General features: G+C 38.1%; 1 long non-coding RNA gene across 1 annotated transcript in view; it reads right to left on the reverse strand.

Annotated features, from left to right (window-relative positions):
* Positions 1-1,047: 1,047 nt before the first annotated feature.
* LOC114011356 (uncharacterized) overlaps positions 1,048-22,216 on the reverse strand; it is a 61,196-nt gene continuing 40,027 nt past the window's right edge. The window contains exons 3-4 of the long non-coding RNA XR_008747183.1: positions 4,546-4,708; positions 1,048-1,477 (exon numbers count right to left, since the gene is read on the reverse strand). This is a non-coding gene — a long non-coding RNA (uncharacterized LOC114011356). The remainder of the gene's footprint in view (positions 1,478-4,545; positions 4,709-22,216) is intronic.

Here is a 22,216-nt window from a genome sequence, read left to right on the forward strand (position 1 = left end):
CCTTTGAGTGAGTTGGGACTGTTCCTTCAGGCTTTCGAAACAAAAAATCTTCATGTTTCAATATCTCAGTTCCACTTGAGTTAACTGTATTTCATTACCCCATTAACAAAGTACTTCAAGATGAAAGGTGGACATTTACTTCAAATCACAACCTTTGCATAAATTGATAGTCAGAAAATTTAAAACCTGTTAAGGGCAATTAAAGACCTTCCATAGTATCACCTCACTCAGAGGGGAAATCTGCTTCAGGTAAAACATTACAGCTACTTTCCTTCAAGACAAAAATTCCCAAATTAATGACAAAGTGAGACTGGGAAGCAGGAAGCTATTAAATCAGCCGCGAGACCTTGCAACAAGCCTGATCAGTTGTGACTTCTCAGATGTTCTAAAACAAAGATCTCATTGCAGAACCAAACTCAATCCATATAAAGGATCAGTAGCAAATTTGCATGTTATTACTCCAAATAAATACTGCACTTGAAAGTTTTTAATATATCTTAATATCTTCATTTTATTTTTGTGGGTTTCCTTTTCCTTAAAGGTCCCTTGAGGAACTGGGTTTGAAAACCAACTGTGCTATGAAATCATATGCAAAGTTCTCTGCCGCTGCCTGATACCTCCTAGAATAGTGCATGATGTAACACAAAATGACGGACTAGGCTGTGCGCTAAAGACTGTAGATTTCTGCAGCTGCTGAAAAAGCTTTTCGCTTTGCAGTCAGGACTGATTTAAGAAACAAAGAAAACAAATACTCAAAAACTCTGGTGCTGGCTGAGCAACCTTTCCCCTCGATGGCACCCTGTCCAGTTGATTCAGTCCACAGAGACCAAGCAGGATTCCTGACACCCATAGGGAGCAGCCAAATGCTGCTGCTCATGCGCTCAAGCTCTGCTCGGTGCCTCTGCAGCTGGATGGAGAGGCTCTGAGGGCAGCAGGCCCGCCCAACAGCATGGACTGCATTAAAAGATGGATACGCATTCCTCTTCCCATCCCTCTGGCCTGCAGCATGATGCTGTCCCACGGCTGGACATGTGGTTTCTAGTAAAGGAGATGAGTGGGTACAGTATGGGTTTTGCAGAGCTCACTTGTCACAATATCATGCTTTCTAGGGAGCATGATGCTTAACAGAACTGCTCAGCCTCTGCTACAGTCCACACTCTGCCATTTCATTAACGAGGACAAACTATTCCTGGGGTCACAAAAGATTGTTTTCTTTATACTGCTTAGAAGAATTGTGCCAGCACAAGGCAAATTATGTTGTCTGGTTTTAATTTTTTTTGTTTCTTTTTCAAAAATTATGCATAGAAGAGATCTGTCTCTCTGGTCCTGATCATATAAAGCTTGTTCCTTTACAGAAATAACTAGGTTGGGGTCAAAGCAAAGAGTCACATGGAGACTTACCAGACTGCGCACTGTATCTCGTTATGCTTTCTTCCCTCGTCTGAGCACCCCTCTCAGATCACTGACGTATCTGGGCCTGAGGATGTAAAAATTCCAATTCAGTACAGAACTGCAGGAAGCAAAAGGAGGGATTAACAGGCCATTTACCACCAAAGGACACACAAGGATTTTACTGCTGTGCCAGTTTCTCTTCCTTCCAACCAAAGTGACCCCAGAGGGCTTTTTAGATTAGTTTCCTCAGGCCTTGTGGGCTGAGTTAATCTCTCTGGGCATGTTAAATGGTTAAGCAAAAATTTGCATTTTTTTTTCTGGCTGCATTGTTAGTCCAGTAAGGATTTAATTTACATCATTTCTTTGGGATGGAGGAAAAAAGAGGCTTTCTGAAGAATGCAGAGGAGTGTTTTTTTCTGTGATACGCAGTATTTGAAAAATACAATCTCTTGCCTTTCCAGAGTAGCCTTTGACTTTGTAGTGTTAGCAATAATTTTGCCTCACACATCTTCACAGTGCACTGGCCTTTAATGCACTGTTTATATGTAATTCGATCAGCTGGTTTTGCTGCCTTATCAATTTGCTGCCTTTCAAATTAAACTTTTATTTATTGAAAGATCTTATGTATTAAGTATATGGAAGACTGAAACTTCCTTAAATGTAAAACGTAATGTAAATAAGCATTCAACTCAAAGGAAAAGCAAAAAAAATGCAGCAAATATACAAGTCAAATAGTAAAGTATTAAGGATGGAGTAGTGCTAAGTTTTCAAAAAAGTGTCAAATTATTACACTGCATAATTTGCGGTATATTAAGAAACAGCGTATATTGATTAGAAGAGCAAAAACTAGTGTCCTGCACAATGCTGTCTGCTTCCAGTAAGCTTTACACTTCCCTTGTTTGCTTTGCAATTTTTAAATCTGTGAGCTAAAGCCCCCAAGTTATTTAATCTGGGAGAATTAATAAATTACAGTAGGTTTCCCACTGGAACTGGCAAGCTCCTTGCTTGCAGTTCTTGCGAAATTTGCACATTCCTTAAACATGTACAGAATCAATTCTGCATAACCTTTACTGTCCTGTGTATTCTAAATACTAAAGTATTTCCTTTGCATGTATTTATATATGTTCAACTGAAGATGGTGTCTGCCATGCCTTCCTCAAGGTTAGAAATTCCCACCCTTTTCACTATGAATTGCTTAACAGTCCCTGCCCTACCTCTCTCAACTGCTCAGGAAACTTTGTATCAGCCCCTCACTTTGAGAACTGAATAAACAATTTATCTAATCACTGTGTGCTTTGGAAGCCTATCAATATATAAAACGAGGAAACTATAATAGAAGATCTCTCTGTCTCTGTGGAAAGTTTATGGTGTCAGCAATAATCACAAATAAGAAGTTCTCTTGCGGATTGTTTACCTTGTAAAATATTAACTGCCTTCATTTATTGTTCATGTCAGATACATGCAATTTCAACTATCACTACGATGAGTACTGTTTCTGGATGGTAGTACATCTCAAATCCTAACCTACAAAACTGAATTATAAAGGTGGCGATGAGTAGGTGCTGAAGCAACACACACGTTTTTTCCTCCTTCCTATGCATTCTGTAAGATTAACCCTACAGTTATACTTGCTGCTGCAGGTTTGATGTTGACTAACACATTACTAGTGAACATACAGAAGTGTTCTTTAGAGCATAAGAGCCATAGTTAAAGAAATAGATTTTGCAGCTGGGAGCAGTTGCACTTGAAAAATCTCAACTAGCTAGTACTTGGTATCTTCGCACTAAAGAATCACTCTACAAGCTCCAAGCTACTTCCCTTGGTGAAAAAATGTGTTTGAAAGACACAGAGGTGCTGAAAGCCTGCAAAAGAGACTTCTACTTGCTATAGAAACACATATGTTCACAAACAGTATTTGCTTTAATAGTCATATAGTAATAAGGCTCTGTTCATTAGAACAGTTCACAGCTGATGAGTACTCTAAAGAATGATCCTCCTATCTTTTAGAATTAAGAAGTGTTACTAAACTTGCTTTGACCTCAGCATGACTTGTTTGCACACTGAATGGCCTTAAGCCTTTTCAAATCAACTCAATGAATGCTGTAAAATACACAGAATGGAAGGACTCAACTGGCAAGTGCTTCTGAAACACGCATTAGAGGAGTTCAGTTTCTCAAAGTGAACCGAACACAAGATATTCCTGTAAAATATTCCAGTTTCTCTTTCCATTTTCTTCTTTGAGCCACCTGGAGACTTACTTTTCAAGTCAATGGAGATATGCAGGAGTTATACTTACTCCTGACAAAATGGAGTATTTTTCCTCCTTTCAGTAATTCAGCATCTAATAGGAGAAGAGTAACTTAATGGAATGCCTCATAAAGACTGAGAATGAAGAATTTGTGAGTCACTATACACTTCAAATTACGTCTGTACGATATTATGTAATATTGGGCGTGATCACCTGTAGAACAGAATGAGTCAGATATCTCTTCATGTCATTCATTTCCATCTCTCTTGAGAGCTGACTTCCATTCTTCACAGAAATAACCCCTCTGAGCAAGGCAGCAATTAGTCTGACAAATTGACAGAATAAAAATATCTCCATCCCCCTTTATGGGACCTCCTCTGGCATTCATGACAGTTACAGCTAAATGAAGTACGTTTTTTTGACTCCTCTTATTCTTTAGTGGTAAGCAAGGAATCTTTTAAATAAAAGAATCCCAGCATATGTTTATGTATCCAGTTTCAGAAATTCCCACATTATCCTGCAACAGTTAAACTTCACTTTCAATACAAAAAACTGAAATCCAATTAGAAAAAAAAAAACCTCAGTAGCAATACAAGAAGCACAACTTAACACTGTGCCCCACAGACACCTCTCAACTACCAATAAGGAAAAAGGAGAGCTCCCAAAAAGGCCTATTTGCCTTTTAGTGGGAGGTCACCTAAAACCAACTTTTCAATATATGGGAACAATACTGAAAGTCAAAATAATCTCTGCCTCTAATCCAGATGTCCATATAGTCAAGTTACTGAACTTCACTGCCTTCATTTGAATTGAATACATGACTTCAGTGCACGTTTTGCTTTTCAAACAAAAGTACAATTACTCCCTCCTAGCTCAAGGAGGCCCAAGGGCATAAGAGATCTCACCTTGACAAGTCCTGCTGTCCTCAGTTCATTAGGAATAAGACTCTGCTCCCCAAATTCAGCTTCACTGCCATCCTAGCTGGCTCAGCCTGCAGACTTGCATGGATCAAACACACACAGGATGGCTTAGGTCTAAGGACACCAGCTGTCCCCAAACATCACTGTTCTGGTGGAGGACAAATAGAAAAGACAAGTGAAATTAGTAGTCACATGAGACACCTTTCTGCAAGTCTTCAGACACAAGATCCTGCGTCGTGCTAACAATGTTAGGGGATTTCCCCAACCTTGTCCCTTAAGAAGATTGTAAAGTAGAACTTCCCTCTTGCCTCTCTACTAAATAAGCTGTTGTGTTATATTTTCTCTTAAAGACATAATCCTTCTCAGCCTTGCCAATCATTCTAAGTTTGTGTGCTAAGCAGTCAAATAGAAAGAAATACTTCCCTCTGTTCAGCCAAGTTGTAACCGTATTACAATTGAACCACAATGTGTCAACACTTTGTCTTAGTTTGGAGGGAAAAAAAAGAGAGAGATTAACACATCTACTCTCACTACTAAGATTTAGTTGGAAAGGGCTGATTGTTTGGGGTTTTTTTTAAGCAACAAGTATATTGGGCTAAATTCACGATTGGAATAAACCTCTAAAGATAACAGCAGCAATCAACTGTTGCCTCAGCTGGGCTATGCATTTTTGCTTCCTCTCTCTCTTTGCAGGTTCATGGTTTGTTGCAGAGGATAAAAATTTGCCTGTTAGAACAGAAGATGCTGCTGTCTATTAATGCAGTCCAGAACATGCCTACATCCTGGTGAAAAGTACCAAGACACTCAGACAAATTATTAGGCAGTTTACTCATATGGGAGGTATATCTTCAACATGATGAGGAAGGCACTCCAGACATATTTAATGGGCTGTGTTTATTTCCCCTGATAATCATATGAGAACCGCATGGGCATCTTGATGCTGGTATCTTTATATTCTCTATACTTCTTACATTCCTAAGAATTTATGCTATGAAAAGACCTATGTATCCTATCAGATACTCCATTTTACCAGAAAGTCTGCATCCCTACCAAGAGTCCTAGTTTGACTTGTTACCCAGTGGAAGAGAAGTTGAAACTGAACACAGTCAATTCTATAAGCCATAAGAATATAAAAACCCATAAGAAAGCAAAAGTAACCCAATCAAAACAAAAACAGGCCTCCTCAGGTTTAGCTAAGCTCAAAATCCTTGAGTAAATTTATTGTCCTTGCTAAAAGGGAAAAACTCTGGATGAGCAGCGGACAGAACTGCTATACCGTGGTGATCCAAGGTGCTGGATATCCCTCTCTCAAACACTGGGCTTCACACACAGCAACATACATGCCTGGTAAGGAAAGCCATACCCTGGCTCTCACAGTCTGCCACTGCATCTTTTACTGTTACTTGCATCAGATAAATACCATGAAATGCAAGAAATTTCATCTTCCTGACTTTATAAACATTATGTTAGAAAGCTAAAGGCACAGCATAGAACACACTAGAGATCTGGAACCATAATCTGTTACTATTACCTTTACTCACTACTCTGCAGCTTGCAGGTCATGGTACCACAGTTTTTCATAACGAGATGTCAAAAAAGCACTGTGTACTTCACCATGCATTTTTAGATCCCCATGTCCACCCTACCTAAACATAAATTTAAAATTCCTTTCTTAGAAACCAATAATATCAGAGGCTTATTGTAAGAGATGTCACAAGAGTCGTCCAAGGTTTTCATTTATGGTAGGATACTCCCACTCACATCCTGAAGAATGTGGAGAGGTTCAAACAAAAGGAGCTGACCACATGTCTGAGACTAAACCAGCAATGCATATCATCACCTACCCACACCATACTCCTAACATTTAATGTCTGTTATGAAACAAGATCCTTTCCATCTGCATGCAAAATTACTATTATGTTATCAGTCTTGCTAAGAGTTCGATAAGAAAAGCAGGAAATTGTTCGTGGCAAACTGACTCTTGAAATCCTTTCCCTCACAGACACACAGAGAACCTTGCCACATTCCTATGGAAACATTTAGGAATAGATGTCCCTTCTGACTGTTCCACTGACACTGTATCCTCAGACTTTGACTTTAATCACTTCATCCCCTCTCAGATACCAAATCCTACTAGGCTTTGTTCTGTAATGTTGTTGCTAATGTTTTCAAATGCTATACACAGGTTTACTGCAGCCTGGGAAAGTGCTAGTCAGGAAATTATGTAAGAAATTAGCCTTATTTTGTTACTGCCATTCTGGCAGTTTTCCTCACAGTTATATCACTAATTGCATGTGATTATCGTCAAAGTGAGCTCTTTTAACCATGATACTAAACAGTATAACTAATTCTGTTATACAGATACAGAATACAAAATTTGCAACAATATAGGCCCAAAATCTGAGGTGCCTTGGTAATCCATCATGACAGAAAGTAAACAATCCTTTTTGTTACTTAAATCTTGATTTTTCACCAGTCTATTCAAAATTGCTTTTGTCCTTGCATATTGTTTTTTCAAACTTGCTTTTATTTATTCAAAATAACATTTACATTAGCAAGATGAAATCTGTTGAGTATGATTTAAATAAATAGGCAATTTAAAAATATTTTTATATTTTTCTACCTCCCCTGGACCGCTCAAGAAGAACGGTCTGCTTCTTAAAGACCATCATCAGTTGTGACTGCTAGTTCCAGACTTGTAAAATTCCTTCTCTTTATGAATGAACCTGTTTGCTTTGAAGTGCCATTTACTGGTTTGCTTCCCTAGTGGACATTACATAGTCTTTCCTGTACCAAAAGAAGTGGAGCAGTTTGCAGAAGTTACAGGCTGTGAAAACTGAAATCTACACCGGTGGAATTCTTTCTGAATAGTTATGTAATAAGAATTGTAAATTTGACAATGGAGAACACTGCCAAAGTGGCAGAAGCTGTTCAAAACCCAAAATTTTGTTCTAAGTATATTTCTAAAATCACAGGCTGTTTCCTTTTTTTTTTTGTAGCCGACACACACATGAAGATTTGGGGGGGGTGGGGGGTGGGGGTGTCAAACTCATTCATTTTACTTGCTTTTTCACAATCCAGACTTAGGTTCAGCCACTTTTCACCTTTGAGACAAAATCCTTGCACCATTGAAGAGAGAGAACGCTAAATCATTCATTTAAAGGTAAATCAAATTTGATCACCTTAGTAATGTAGAAACATGTAAAGAGGGTTACAGCTGGGTAGTGCAGTAGAAGACAGAAAGGCTCAAAATGTAGCTAAGAAAACAGTAAGCTTGCTCTTTGCTAATACCATCATCACTGCTTTTGTTCAAATGCAAACAAAGTAACAAGCACAGCTGTGGAAAAAACAAGCCCTATCCTAATAGTGGGGCACAGGCTACTCATGCATGGCTACTCTTCCACTGGTAAAGGGAAGTGCTCGTTACTCTTACACTTTTTGTTTCAAAACTGTAAAGGAGATACTTCTCAATATACAGTAAAACAAAAACAAAGAATAAAGTTACTTCAAAAGTGACTGTGGAAATGGACAACAGAAGAATGTTTAATACTTCATTATATTGCAAAAGGAGGAAGATTTTGAAAGCAAGTGAGACTTATTGCATCAATCATTTTTTAAAGAATGACGATTCTATATTTAGAAAAGAAGTCAGACACTGGATTTCACAACCATATGTGGAAAACATTAAAGGGAAAACTAGATGGGATTGCCAAGGCAGTATGGGGCCAAGAACTGCTATTTTTTTAAACCCACCAGTAACACCGGTGGGGGCCAGGGAAGTTTCACACAACTCTCCTCTACAACTATTGCTGCAGTAAATTTGCCTAGCAATATGCAAAAACTGGCAGCACTGGACTGCTACAGAGACTGAATTACGCTGACAGCACCAGAACTAGTTGGGCAATTTTGGGACAGTTCCCAGTGTTACTGCCCAATCTCTGCTGGTTTGTGAGTAAATAGGAAATTTCAGTCTAATTACTCCAGTGCACTTTGTGAGATGAATAGACAATAGATGAAACAGCAAGACTTCCCAATCTTCCCTTGGTAGTGCAGGAGAGGATTTTTACAGTCATTAAGCAGTGCATGTTAGCCAGAATTTTACTGCAAACAGTAGAAAATTTGTGACTATATTGTCAACATAGATAACAATGAATGGCATTAATGTGCACTGTTATCACTTTCTTCTGCGTGTGTACCAAAAATAGCAAAATCTTGCTCATAGCTCTCAAAATATTACTTCATTATTAGTTCCTCCCTTTTTGAGAAAAGATTATACCTAGTGAAAATCTGTACAACTTAAGAAAGCCAAATGTTCTTTTTTGAGCCCATTCAGTTCTGCCAAAAGGCATATAGTCATGTTGGCACTTTATCCAATCCTCTGCACATTCAGGGCATCACATCAATATTGATTAAATGTCAGAATGCTCAAGGAAGACAAGCAAATAGAAGCATGACAGTCAAATGCTACAAACGGCACTGTATTCAATCAGGTCATCTTACTGTTATCTTATGATTGCTTTTCCCTAGTATTTTCAGCCTGTAACTTAAGCTGCTTTTTCTCTGTAAGCATATAATGCAGTATATCTCTGCATAACCAAGTACAAGTTGCAAAATGATGAATCATGTGGGGTGGGGGGGAATGAAGCAGACCATTTCTTTGTAAGATTAAGAAACATCTTGGGATTTTTTGTGAAAACTATGCCATTAAAAATTCCTAAACTTCCTTTTCGTCCCAATGTTTCCCAGATACTTTGTCCTTCACAAGAATGTATTTGCCCCTGGGGAAAACACAGTATTTCCACTGGTCAAACACTACATCTTGGCAGGGCAGAAGAGGAAATAAAGCATATTTAATTAAGTGAAACTGTAAGTTGCATTTAGATACGGAAATAGTGTAGAGAGCCTAAGAGTGAATGGCTTCCTCTTAAAAAAACACGGCATAGAGGTTTTAAGAGCCACAGCTTGTCAGCTGTCTTCCTTGTTGTCACTGAAGGAGCATGCTGGCTCCTTAAAAGGATGTCTGCGTGATGCTTCCATTCTCTTAGGCAAAATATGAGAGGGGTCAAATGACTCATTATGGATCAAGACCTCACAGGACCTGCTAATGCTGCGTCCCCAAGCAAAGGGTGAGCACATGTAGAACTTCTCACAATACTCCCATGGGAACACATGTTCTGAAGGCATCAAGAGGAAATTGGGAAGACTGAAACCTGGCACCCTGGGAAACAGACTGAAAAGGGTTAGACACTGAAAGGACAAAATATATAGTTTTAGTTTACTGTTTTGCCTTCTCAGCAAAACAGCAATCAAGTCCAGAACTAAAAGCAGTTCTGGTAGTAAGTCATACTCCCACTACCGGGAATGAGGATGCTGTTACTTAGCAATTCATGTTCATACACTGTTGAAGAAATGGGGGACAAATCTGCACATATCAGCACACCAATGGAGATTTCACAATTAGTATTTTTATATTATTCTTCTCAAAATCAGCCAGGACAGTCACATTTCCAGGATGACAGCTGTCTTGACTGACTGATTTTTTGACTCACTACCCATGCAGTGACTCTTTAGCTCCTTTCTGTCACATTACAAAACTGTAAGCATTAGAGATCTTGTGTACACCTGCACGGAGAGAAGTACTTCCCATTTACTTAAGACATAGCAATACAGGATGTACTCTAAATCAGTCCCTACATCATGTATTATTTAATCACTTCTGAAGGCACTGGCTTTAAGAGATTACATACTATGCTTCTATACCTATATAACCATGGCATTTATCTGAGTACTGGACTTTGTTCTAGACTCTGTTGCTTGCCAGCTGTTATTCTGGAATAGATAATGTAAATAATTAACAGGCAGCACATTCTTCCAGCTGCTAATTCTGTAAAATAATTTCTCAGAAGTTACCCCAAAATTAATTTAACACTTATTATTAAGTATTTGATAATAATGTGTGGTAAAAGACCTGTAAAAAAAGACTGTAACAGAACGAACAATGCGCAGGAAGTACTGATTTTTATCTTGCTGGCTTTCTGCCTCTATTTTCATCAAATTCTTCAGGCGTGATGACAGTAGATTAAAAAGCTTTTTTTGCATGCAGACAGTACTTTTCTAGCACTCCTTCCTGCACTTCTATCACATCTCTGTTAATAGCGATATGTTTTTATTAGTGATGGGGCATCAGTAGCTACTGCCACAAGCCGAGTCACATTCAGGTGTGCACTGCTGTTCAGTGCTGTTCACTCCTACAGCTAGCCACACAGGCTGGCTGTTCCACACAGAAGATGTCCACATCTGGTGAGGCAAACCAAAGAGACAGTCATCAGTATGCTCAGATCCATTCCTTGTACACAGAGTATTTTTATGAGCCACCACATATTTCAGAGGTGGAATCCACAAGGTTTTAATTTTACACTTAGTTATCAGAACTAGTGGCCCCTTCCCTGAGGTGTTCTCAGACCTGAGAGCTGCAGAAAAGCCCGCTGTAACTGCTCACAATGGAATAAAAGCTGTTCTAGCCTTTCTAAGAGCAAATTACTTCAGGCAGGCTTCTGAGCAGATACCGATACCGGTAATGTTGCTGGTACAGACACAAACTTACCCATGTCTAGAAAAACAAACCTCCCACAAATATTTTATCAGCCATCAGGCACTTTGCAAGGATCTGCATCTCATCACTTGCAGCTTGGCCAGGATCTAGAATTAGTGAATCCAAGTTAATAAAGGCTCACTACTTAGTAAAGAATTCAATTCACAATTAAATCTACACTTCTAAAATGGGAGTTTAAAATTAGCATGTCTGTAGGTTTTTTTAAGCTAAAGTACCCAGAAGTTGTAGTATATACGGACTGAAGCACGTTCTAGTAACTTATGCAATTAACAAAAATACAAAGTTCTTTAAAAAAGTTAAAACTGCAGCCCCATATACTGTCTCAAACTTTGCCCAGCCACCCAAGCAATCGTGTTCACCCTGATAATAGCTGTGAACTTCAACTTTAAAAACATTAAACTGATACTACTCAAGTGACATACTATGTTGAATTTGTTGAGCGAACAGTTAGGCTCCTGCTATTTGAAGTCTTCACCAAAAACCCTCTAAGTTTGCTTTAATGTCACTATTGACACATTGACGAAGCAAAAAATACCCATTACTCTGTAAGAGTTAAGTGTTGTGGATACAGCAGGTCTTAAGAGCTGAAGGCATTCATTACTGGGACGCAATTCCTGGAAAAGCTTCAGGAAGCCCTTTCATTAACAGTGTTAAATCAGTAGGTATCATAACTTTTCAGTTACACAGTTATTGAGCTGTTTTTTCAGTACCTGCAGAGACTTCAAATACATGGAAAATTCGGTAAACCTGAACTATCAATTCTGACTATTGTAAGGTTACTAGATTATATTTTGCTTGTACGGGAACTCATGCATTGTGTTCTCAGTATTTGCAATATTGCTGCAAAGCCAATCTGGAGACTGTATTGACCTCTGCTGACGTTCAACACCGTATGGTAGTATATATAAAGGTACTGTTCTGGGGCAATTCTTAAAGATGAAGTAACTCTTGTCTGAACTTGACATATTAGATGGTAGCCAAGCCAGCAGCCTGAAAATTTAAGTAGGTACCAGTTAAACTCACTTTCCTCTTGGATGACCTCTCATTTCTAGTCGGAAGAATCCCAGATGAAAATGCAGCTCTAGGTTCAGAAAATTTCTTTTCTTCAGAAACTGCATTTTTATCATAATGCCACTACCATGGATCTGCTGAAAATTGTAAAATTTATAGTTCTTTTCTAAACAGAAGCTGGTGGGTGGGAACAATACGAGTCCTTCAGCATGACTGGCACTCTATTGATGGAGATAAAAACCCCAAAAAACTCCTTCCATGAAACAAACAGGCCTATCTTGACACAGAAAGAAGCAGTAATATTCGCACACAATTAAACAGAATCTCAGTCCACAGCCATCAGTGTCTGTTCAAAGATGTTCCAATTAATCAAACTGTTTAACCAAGAGTGTTTTAAGTGCCTCTACTACAACATCTAAGTGCCTTTACTATGGTCTTGTAATGTGATTAATTTTAAACTGTGACTGGATAGAAGGTTGACTGTGTTGATAATCCAGTTATGTCTGGGAATTACTGTGTACCAGTTGATTGGATTAAGACATGAACACAGAATTAGGTACCACTTGCCACAGTTACATCATTGTAGGCTTGTGTTTGTGTCATGGGGTTTGCTGTAACAGACGATGCAGACAGATTCTGAAGAGACTGATGATTCAGGCAAGAGCATTCCTTTGCTGTTTAGGTTAATCTGTGAATAAGCAAAGCAGGAGTTTATGGGAGAGGCATTGTATTCTCTTGGATTAACAAAGAGAAACAAGTTGGCTTAATAAAAACACAAGTCTCACTTTCAAAATTTTGTCCCACTTTATCATCACTGGAACAACCAAAGTAAGTCACACCATCAGAAATATTTCTTTTTCTACTGTAAATATACAAAATAAGCTGTGCATGTGTGGGGTATACTTTCACCAGCCATAGCTATACTGTCATGGCTTAAGAGTGCATCAAAACAAAAGCAGCACAAGGATGTAATTTTGCATGCTATTACCCATGCACACTACCAGACATAGCATTTGCGGGTTTTACAATTAAATAAACCCTAGGTAAACATCTAGACTGCTTCTCTAACCTTACCTTTCTGTCTCTCAATAAAAATTGCAACTGCTCTGTAAAATTTAGAGTGAGAAAATTATATGCATTTATTATTGTCTTTTTTAAAGACATACCTTTTGGTGGCAGGACAGATATTTGCAGCTAATTTGCTTCACATCACTGTGCATTTTTCAGAGGTCTCTCCCAAGCATTTTGAGAGTGATTCAGCAGTAATTCCAAAGCAATTCTCAGAAATTCTTTACCGTGTATGGACATCGAAATTTCTCCCCCCGCCTCCTCTTATTTTTTCTCAGCATGCTCTGCGACTTACCAAATGAGTATAAGATTTCTGCTGCAACTTGAAAATGGACTGTTTGTTAGGTTCGTAAATGTCATTTCACTTTGGGTTTAGTAGTTCACCATTCAGGAGGAAATACTACTTACTGGTTAGAGAGATAGCTGTGAGTCAAGGCACCAGGCTTGATTCCCAGTGGAGTTCAAGACCTGTGAATTCAAGCACTCATCTGCATTTTAAGTATTTTCCATTATAAAAGGAAAAGTGTACTGTATACATATGCAAAAATAAACTATTTAACAGCAAAAACTTTGGAGACTCGCTGTGAAATACTGAGAACTGAGTTACGCTTCTAACCTATAAAACATTCATAAATATGCATGGGATTGTTTTGCAAAAGGAAATAATAGTTGCTGAAATGAAAGGGCACATAGCTCTTATAACTTCCCTGACTGATGAATATAAGATACAATTTTATTTTAAGCAAATTATAAAATGCCCATTTACTAAATTATGAATTAGTGAAATTCTCACATACTTTGTACATTGGTGTTAAATAGTTTAAGACAACACAGGATATACTTGTAACCAACCTCCAGTCCTGGTATTTCTACAAGATATATGAAAGCTGACCAAAATAAGTCAGTTATATGAAAATATATTATATACAAATATAAATAAAATATAATATTAAAAAAATCAATAAAGTTATTACAGACTTTAAAAAAACCCAACAAACACCTTGTGGTTGTTACTCTCAGAAGACTGATTTTTAAAAAATTAAACCATGGAATACCGTGCTTGGTTCTGTGAAAGGACCACTTCTGCCCATTCATTACCTGGGTAATGGTACTTCTGTCTTGAGATGTGTTTGGGTTAATGCCTCAAGCAGCATTTTTACAAGCAACAGTTATGAATTCTAGTTGCAGTGACCCATACACAATACAGAACAAGCAGAAAAAAAACCATGTTTCTCTAAGTCACTGACCTCCCTGGATCCAGACAGAGGCAGAAAATTAACCTTAAGATATCCTTAAGGACTATAAGAATCAAAAGAAGACATAAACCACGGATACTATTAAATGCTAGGCTTTGGGACTGGGCATTGACTTTTACTGTCAAACTGTATTACTGCTGCAGGCACAAGATTCACTACAGACTTCTGTATTGATTTTGTTGAACAGCAATCAAGAGTTCAGTATTTAATGGCATGCAGCTCAAACCGAAGCTTACTGCACAGAGGTTTTAATCAATTAAATCTTCCTATTACATATTCTCATTTACTCTGTGTAAGTGCCTTGCATAAAAACATAAAAGAATGATAATGTCATTTTGTTATCATTAATACTCCATGAAATTCCCTTTACTCATTAATTTAGTAAGATTTATAGATCTTCAGTGTGCAAGGCTTTAGAAGCAGTCTAAAAATTCTGTCACAGATTTTCTGCATGACTTCTCATCTTTGCAACTTGGAATTACATAGCTGTAATGAATGACAAATTGAAGCGTCGGAGAGAATAATTTCTTCAGTTACACAGCACCCTGACAGTCAACTTGACCTTATTACATGGGGCCTAATTAAGATTCCTTTGCCATACAGATTTTAAATGACCACTATTGATCACAGCTACAGCACTGAAGATAATAAACCCTTTCTCCAACACAAATGAAGTATACTTTATCTTTGGCAGAGATAGTGAAATCACCAAAATAAATCCACCATAAAGCTGAAAACCCACTAACAATTACAGACTTTTCTGTATATACACTCTTCAAATTGTGCATGAATGCTCTTCAACATGTAATTACATGTACAGAAATTCATTCTGGTTTTACCTTTGCAACCTCTTCACGATGATGACTTCTGATAGAGACAATTTGTTACTACCATAAGACCAAAGTAATGAAAACCTAAATAAGTGTTCATACACTTGCTCAATCCCTTGCAAAAGTAAAGAGAGTTATAAAGTATAATTATGTAGAGTGTTAGGTTTGAAGGAGACATTTAAATATTAAGAATTACAGTTGATAATACGAAACGGGAAGAACTATTGAAATCCATTTGTGTGAAAAGCAAGCTGAGATCCTGCAAGATAATCTCATATCACAAGATATGAGATTATTTCTCACAAATAATATCAAGCAAAATAAAATAAATCATTACATACTTGAAATGTGAAAAGGAAAGAAAGCAAAGAGACTAAGGCTTGCAGGCAATAGATGATGGTTGTAAACGTGAAGTGACAGCATAGTCTGAAAGAATTTAGATACATAGCTAAAAGGCAGACAGTACTACAACAGCAAAGTCATATCCCTTGATACAAAGTGAAAAGTATGAAAATTAGCTAAGTAGATTAGGTGTAAATAGCTTTTCACATCTTCTTATTAAAAGGGCAACTGGGATCATGTTACAAATGCAGCTGCTGATAAAAAACAACGAGTAGACTGTCTCAGATCAGCCAGTCTGAATGTTAGCACATGGATGAGATAGAGTTTTGATTGCATAACAGAAATTATTGGGGGCGGGGAGGGAGATGACTAGAAGAGAAGGAAATTGGAACAAATGACCATTAAAAAAAAAAGCAAGAATGATCTTGTCCCTTAAGTCTGCAACCTCTGAAGAATTACAAATGTGAATAATAAATAGCAACGAGCTCCCTGAAAGAGCTAAGTGATAAACACTTGATGCTGAGAAAACTAGGAAACAAACTAAGCAGATGTAATACGTTTTCTACTTAAAAATTCAAACCTGTTGTCCAACACTGTTGAAACTGTTTAGCTCTTTCTCCTCCCAGAAGAATGTTCTGACAATATATATCATGAAATATTCTTTGAAATCACAGGTGGTGGAGATATGAAGCAAAACAGAGTAAGCTTATCAGAGAAGTGATAATTGGCCATGGTACTGAGGCAAACTCCCACTCAATGTTGTGTGTTAACTACCAGAAATTATCACCTCTGTAAACAAAGTTTCAAGTTTTAATAAAATACACATTCTGTTGTTTTACTGTGCTGAAATTACTGTGAATGGAGTTAAAGCAGGAAAAACTATTACCAAGAAATTATATCTGCAAAGTGCAAAAGAAAATACATTCCTGGAAAACAGAACAAGAAAAAAACAGTTAAAACAAAGATGAGAAAGAAGGGCAAGGAAGTTAAAAAAAAAAAAAAAAAGAGCTGTTTGTTGCTTTTCCCACCCTTCTCATTGAGCTCCCTGCTAACTGATGCATGGTGCCCTTGATTTTGTTGATCACCTACAGTACAAAGCAGGGAAGGCTTTGTCAAGTCATTGTACTAGTAATACAGATTGTACATTCACATGAAATGGCAAATGGTAACAACCAAGAGCCAAGGCAGGGGGTTATTCATTCACTGTAGCTTTCCTCAGCCTCAGCTGGCTGGGAAGCAGGGTGATCGCTGCAGACACAGCAATTGACTGCAACAGTAGATAGCCTAAGTCAGTGCAGATCCTTCTGTGTGGGTACCTGCCAATAACTTCAAGAAGCTTCAATTGTTTAATCATGAGCAACACCTGTGCAACTCTAGCCAATAAAGGTAACACCACAGATATTCAGGTGTACCCTGTTGGTTCCCTACCCAAGACAGTTTGTCAAAATCCTTTATGAAGTAACACTTCAGGCTCTTTGAGCTTCAGATGCCAGAAACAACGCTTCACACCACCAAGGGCTCCTTAGCTATCAAACATGGAGAGTAACTGCTGTCTGGATGATTTGGCTTTTTGGTCCATTTAGAGATAGATAATAACATCTCTTTGCAACTACATTGCTTTCTTATTCAAGACAAGTCAAGGTGGACAACTGTAAAACAGAGAAGTTCAACTATGAAAAGTGTGTAAGCCTATGAATTTAAGGAAGAAAAGATATTAAACAATATTAATACCTCCCCTGCTGCTGTAAGGTTTCTGCGTCTGAATACTGGAATGGTAAGTGCATCTAAGCACATGCCTAGATTAATGAAATGATCAAATTACTGAACAAATTATACCCTTACTCCACACAAAGTGCATACTCTTCCCCCACAGCCCTCACTCAAAAAGTGCTTCAAATTAAACTGGCACAAAGATGAAAATATTCATTCTGCTTACACCTTACAAGGTCTGAATGGCAACTAACATGCTTCATTTACAATGTGGCATTGTCTTCTGGAGGCAGACTGAGATACTCTAAAGGGTAACGATTTCAAGTTAACATTCAACTGCATGTTCCTTTCCCACAGCCTGTCCACCAGTGAAGGCATTCAGACTACAAATTCCAGTGTTTCACTGAGAGGAGCTTTTTAGTGCCAGCCACCAAGATCAGGCACCAGAACCAGTCAGCTGTGTCAGTCCAGAACTCAGCATGGGCCAACAGGTTTTGATGGGTAAGAAATATTACTCATGTGAACAGATAGCATGCCACATTCATTAGAAATATACTTAGGAATCACAACACTATCAGTTTTATAATTCCCATCAGCATGAGCTGGATTTTGCTAATGCCTCACAAACTGACTTGCACATGTTCCTCCCCAAGTTTCCTATTTTAGATCACTAAACCAAACACAAGACCACGTACCTCGAGCACGTAGAGCCCAGTGATTATTTTAAGGGGAAAACCACCACCGTGGGTCCCTCCGGTTATTCAACAGCAATAAATGTTTCTATATGTAATGAAACATGAATATTCCAACAGCCATGTGAGGCTGCCCTCGTGTCACTAAGCAGCACATAAAGGCAATCTAATCCAGTATACTAAGATGATGATCAAAAGCAACCCGAAAGTACCAGGGGAAACCCAAGCTGCACATGATCCTCCAAACTTCATAGAAGAGTGATTTGTTCTTAAAGGAATTTAATGAAAGAGATTCTGGCAGATGATTAAGTATGATACATTCACAAAGGACGGAGACGCATTGTACAGCCGATAGGGCTAAGAAGAAAGCAGCACCACTTTTTTAAAAGATTTAACTGCTCATACCATCAGCAAGAAAAAGACATCAAAATTGGCTGCTCTCTCAGATACATTCCATCACTTCCTTTCATCCGGAGCGAGCTCTCCTCAGGCTCCCATGTAAAAGCAGCTTTTATGGGACAGGAATAAAAACAAACTCTAAAGCCAATACAAAAATCAGCTCCTTTCAAAAATCTCAGAATAAGACCTATTCCCTTCTTCTACTCACCGAACTTTGCCAGACAAGAGCTAAGTCATATTGGGTAACACCAAGCTAGGAGAATGCGTTTTTCAGGGGAGAACATCTTTGCTCTTACATTCCTGAACCATGTCAGGCTACCTTTATGAAAATGAGCTGATGATTTAAACAAAAAAAACCCCTCAGCTTCTTGCACCCAAATTGTCAGTCTGGAGGCTCTGCACCCATGTCACAGCAAACCAGGATTTCACTATCCTTTGTTTTATAGCACAGCATGGAAATTATCTGTGCTGTACATGTTAAATTAGTCTCTCTGCTATTGCATATAATTGTGCTTTAAAAATGAAAACTTAGAACACACAAGATCTATGATTCTCTACAAGCAGTACTTTATATTACAACCAACTCCCTACAACTGCACCCATACTATCTGTTAAAAAAAAAATTAAAAAAAATAATCTGCAGAATCACCCAAAATCTCAGATCTTTTCTGGAGTTGCTCCTGTTGCTTCTTTTTTAAATCAGGATTGTTCCATATTGTACTAGAATGCATTTACAGTTCTACATTTTTTTTCTTACTGTACTTTTTCTGTGAACAAAGGCAATATTACTCAGCACCATTTGCTGCCTTTCACTACTCTCTGAAGAGACTTCTCTGTTCATTCAGGCATCCACTTCCAAAAGAGGACAACATGTTGTTCTTTATCCCTTAGTTTCTCCAGAACAGCAGCAGCAACAAAAGTATTATCCACATCACCAGAGATGTGAGAGCGCAGCTCTGAGGAAAAATCCTTGACAATAAGCAAGGATTAGATGTACTTTACCTTTGGGCTAGGAAAAAGGTGTCAAAGCACCCCTGATGCAAAGAAAACAAGCCTCATTTTCAGATGTTGCTATGCTTCCCTTTGACTATGAAACACAGAGGAGGGTACTCCATTGTTGTTGATACTTATTTCCGATCACAGGAGTGAAATGATAACTGACACCCAGTGGGAAATGAAGCATGAAGTGTTTAATTGCCCACCTGTGCTCATACCTACATCATGCTAAAAATGCTGAAGGACATGACAGCCTTGTCTACATTGCTGTTATAATCCCCAAAATCCTGCAGTCAGCAAGGACTAGCTTGCTGAGAAATCAGTTTAGCTCAGTCAAATGTCTTTCCAAGCATGGATGTGGCCATATGGTTTCCCATGCAATACATCTATAGCTTAAATTTTGACCTGATGCACTTTAAGACACAAAGGAATAAATACTTGCATCTTCTCATTCATGTGTCTGAAGGATTCTATCATTATTAGTAATATTATTGTCCCCAACATGCAATTTCTACCTTCTTATACACACCTTTGCAATTAATTTCTAAAACAACAAAGAAAAATCTGATTCAGAGCTCAGGCTCCCCATGAAGCATTTCCTGTAAAGGAAACTCACAGAAGCATCACTAGTTTGACTGGTCTGATACAGCACAGCAAGATTCTGGACTTGATCATTTATTGCTGAGGATCTTTTCCGGCACCTTAAGGCTCTGCAGTCTGTGCAGAGCATTAACAAATCGCAATGCTCTTGGTTTAAACCAGAGTAACATCTTAGGCCTAATTTACCCTTGCTTTACATACATGTCAGTCACACTAAGGTGTGTATTGCCTGAAAGATCAGATATCAGATCCTAGAGTGAGTTGTGGAAATAGAGGTAGGAAGGAAAAACTGCTTAAAAACATTGGGAAGGAATGATGACACTAGGGGTCTTAGCTTTCAAGAAGCAAGGAGAACATAAGGATGGAACAAAAACAAGAGTCAGGTAGAAAAGCAATGCTGACAGCACCTGACAGTAAGGAGCAGGTATTGGACATGCACTGTATTTGATACAGGAGTATTTAAAGCTGGTTTTGCTCTGTAAAAAACATGAAAACCACATAAGAACTAGATCTACCCAATTTAAACAAACATCATTAAGACAGATGCTGAAATAAATTGCAAAAATATGTGAAGTCAGTACTAATGTAGAACACACACGTTCAGTTAATCTCACCTATCTCATTAGTGAGACTTGTACCAGGTGATTTTGTGAAGGCTGAAGTAAGAGTACTCCACATTGTCTAATCTCAGCTGCAGCCCTCAAGAATTCTTCTCCTATAATCATGGCTTGCTGTGGGAGGATGTGGGGGCTGTAATTGTCCCACTGAGGGCTTTTGATGGATGATTGTATTTCAGATATCTAGGCCTGCAATTCTAAACTTTACTTTGACTTATCATTACATTAAAAATAAAGCACTCTTAACACTGCCAAAAAAGTTTTTTGTCTGCTCCTAAAAAGATGCATTGCAAAAGGAAAGGATCATTTTTACTTTCTTCATGTAATTTTAAATGAAATTAAAGATACCAAGTAAATACAGTGAATTTTATAGAAGTATTGGATGCCACGAGTCCCTTGCTATGAAAATTAAGCTAAAAAGGCACTAGATTCTCTTTGACAGGAACAGTCCAGAAAGTTTCTTTCCTACGTCACCTTTTTTAGGTGGACTGTAAAAGCGACTGAAAGAAGAACTGTCCCAAGATCTTCACATTAGCCCTTTGCCAGAGGTTATAAACAGAGTAGCAAAACCAGACATACAGCTGTTGCTGTGCAAAGCCAAGTACACAAACAGAAATGAGTGTTATCACCTAAAGCTTTGAATGGGTTAGCAGAGATATGATGAGATCAGAACTCAGTTACAAAATTTTAAACAAGTGCATCTACTAAAGCTTTGCTGTCTGAGCCTTTGGTCTAATCTGAGCACTTATGTAATGAGCAGCCGGTCCACAACCACCTGGTTTTGCTCTTAGCAAGTAATTTGTTATTTGCATTTAACCACCTTAAAGAAAAAAACAAAGTAAAAAATTACAGGATCAGAAACCATTTTGTTTACACTGCTAAATCCATAGAAATCAATAAAGTAACTCCTTATTTTCAAGCAAAATCAGTCCCAAGCTATTTAAAGTTCACAAGATGTGCACAGTTGAGCACTTTGTTTTGCGACAAACAGATCAATAGATGACCTAAAAATGGTACTCAGGAACAGAAATCTTACTTGCAGAGCTGTCCTATTGTAAGTCTCTTCTTTCACTAACATTATGGAGCACACCAACTAGAGAATCACAGACGACTAACTGTTTACACATTACTTTCTACATTAAATGCTGAACTCACAAATCCACCTACTTACCATATGTAATTTGTAGCATACAAATGCCAAGCCACTTAAGGTGTCATTGTTTTTTTGGTAAGTGACATTTTTATGGCATCCCCACAATAGCACAAAGATCACTTCACCAGAACTCAGCGGTTACCACTTGCCAGAAGAGAAAATAGCAATGGTTTGCAGAGAAACACATTGTGCTCCTTGGGAATGTGATGTATGACACTGATGCCTACCCACTGGCACAGGAAGATACGATAATTTATAACGATGTTTGAAATACACATGAGTGACTATCTTTTAATGCTTCAAATGCTTATATCATACACTATACACAAAGGTGATATGAATATTCATAAAATCTAGGCCTCCACTGTA

Source organism: Falco peregrinus, chromosome 5 (genome assembly GCF_023634155.1).
Source record: "Falco peregrinus isolate bFalPer1 chromosome 5, bFalPer1.pri, whole genome shotgun sequence".
In the NCBI taxonomy this organism is placed as follows: domain Eukaryota; kingdom Metazoa; phylum Chordata; class Aves; order Falconiformes; family Falconidae; genus Falco; species Falco peregrinus.